Here is a 2,626-nt window from a genome sequence, read left to right as displayed (position 1 = left end):
GCAGCTCTAACTCTTTTTGGCCTATCTCCTTTCATTGTTTCGCTAATTAAATTTTTTTGTCTTCTTTACTCTGCTGAGGTGTATGTACACCCCACAACATGCAAATACTTTGGTTTGCTGCTTGCAGCAGTTGTTCTGCTGCTGCTGCTGCTGCTGCTGCTGCTTCTGCTTCTGCTTCTGCTGCTGCATGCTGTCTCCCCTAGAAAATAATAATAATAATTATTGTCTCTTAGAGGCATTATTATTATTATTAATATTATTATATATAAAATAATAAGAGATAATAAAGCAGTTGAAGTAATAAACAAAAGTTTTTTGTTTATTTAAACGACAAGAGAGACACCCGCCGACTTATGCGGCTAAACCTGATTAGTTTTTATCTTTTTAATTTACATTATATTGCATGCATGCATATATAATAGTGCGGTGTTAGAAAGAAAAACACAAAAAAATGTTGCTGCTGCTTCTGATGCTTCTGTTGCTCCTGCGCTGCGGTGTGGATTCGCAGCAGCAGCAGCCGGTGTGCTGCTGCTGCTTTTGCTGCAGTCGTTGCTGCTGCTGTTGCCGTTATTGCTGCTGCTGTTGTTGCTATTGCTGCTGCTGTTGTTGCCGTTGCTGCTGCTGTTAGTGGTGTCAATGCTCCTGCAGGCAGCTGTTGCTCGTGTTATTGCTGCAGCAGCAGCAGCAGCAGCAGCTGCTGCTGCAATTGCTGCTGCAATTGCGGCTGCAGCAGCAGCAATTGTTTGTGTTTATTGCTGTTCTGTACCTCTGAATTGGTGAATATATCTCCCCCCTTCACAGCTGATGCATGCATATTGAATAGCTTTGCCTTGTCTGGGTGTGATAGTTATTCTTACATTACGTTGTGAAGACTGAAACACATGCTGTTGAATAGGAGCTTCAGCCCAAGGGCCTAGACCCTTTGGCTGTGTTGTAACATATACTGCTTCTCCTGGAGAGATATATTGACGAAGAAAGCGAGAGCGTAATGAAGACGCCTCAGGAGCTGCAGATACACCCGAATTAAAACCTTGCATATGCTTTCCTTCTTCAGATAATTGAAGAGATAGATCAACTGGGGCTTCTTCGTGATCTCCTACCATTTCTGTTGTCTTTTCTTCAGCCATTTTAATTAATTTAATCTAATAAAAGAGTTTAAAAAAAGAAAAAGCTAAGAAAATCGAACAGAAACCGCGTGGCTAGCAAGGAGGATAACACAGTAGAAGTAAGAAGGAGGAAATAACAAGAAAAGCACCGTTAAAGAAGTCAAATAAATATTAAAATGAGTTTAATAATGTTTATTATACCTTTTTAAACAATTATTTTGATATTTTTACCTTTACTTTTATCAAAATTGAAGTACCTCCTCAGCAGACTTTACTCTGCTTCTCAACCCCTCCCCCTTGAGGTGTTGCTGGGGTTAGCTGCGCAGAGTTTCTGCAGCATTTAGCAATGTAAATTAATAAAAATAAATAAAAAGATTAAATAAAATTATATAATTAATTTAATTTAATTTAATTTAATGTTTTATGTTTATATTTTTTAAAAATATTAACAACAACCCTAGATATACTTAGGGTTTGTTTCTTTCTGGTTTTTGTTTGTTCGTTTTATGTTAGTTTGCTGCTTTTATTATTATATTATATTTTAATTTAATATTATTTATTTATTTATTTTCTGTTTTAAAGAAAGTTTATCAATCTATAAAAAGAATTTTATTATATAATTCGTCTATCTATTATTCATTTAACTTTGACTGTCTTTATTTATTTGCATTGACGATAGACACCCGAGAAATATTTATATTTTCTTTGTTTTTTTTTATTTCTTTTTTATTTATTTAATATGTTTTGGGGCATTATAACTTTAAAAACAATTAAATAAATTATTAATTTAGAAATGTTTTTCAGCGTAATATACACTCTGCGGTGTATGTTCAAGTCGAATGCTTTTTAATATTGTTTCAACAAATTAACAATTATAATAATGAGACGACGCACAATAAATAAACAAATAAATTAATAAATAAATATATTTTCATAATTGTATCTATTTATTTAATTGTTTTCTACCTCCTCTCTTGAGGTGTACACACAGCTTGTCAACAAAAAGTATTTTCTTTGTTTATACACTGTACATTTGTATTAATATAAATTGACAAACCCCAAAGAAAACCCTAAACCCTAAACACCCTAAAAACCCTAAACCCTAATCCTCACCCATCTAAACCCTAAACCCTAAAGGCTTCGTTCTAAACCCTAAACCCTAAACTGATTGATTATTACTAATAATTACTTTTACTGTTACGACTGCTTAATATTATTATTATTATTATCATTACCTTTTACTATTATTATTATTATTATTGCTATTATTATCTGTATTCATACTGTACTCCTAGTAATTGTTTCAGTATTAGCACTAAATATTAATATTATATTAACATAATATTAATGCAATATCAGTATATTAATATACGTATCAATATAATATTAATATAATATTAATATAATATTAATATTAGTACTAATATTCTTGTTGCTATTATTATAATTATTCTTACTACAATTAATAATAATAATTACTAAAGAAAACTCTATTTGTATAGAACAAAGATATATATATA

Source organism: Eimeria acervulina, genomic scaffold (assembly GCF_000499425.1).
Source record: "Eimeria acervulina Houghton genomic scaffold, Eah_scaff1213, whole genome shotgun sequence".
In the NCBI taxonomy this organism is placed as follows: domain Eukaryota; phylum Apicomplexa; class Conoidasida; order Eucoccidiorida; family Eimeriidae; genus Eimeria; species Eimeria acervulina.
This window is presented reverse-complemented; position numbering follows the sequence as displayed.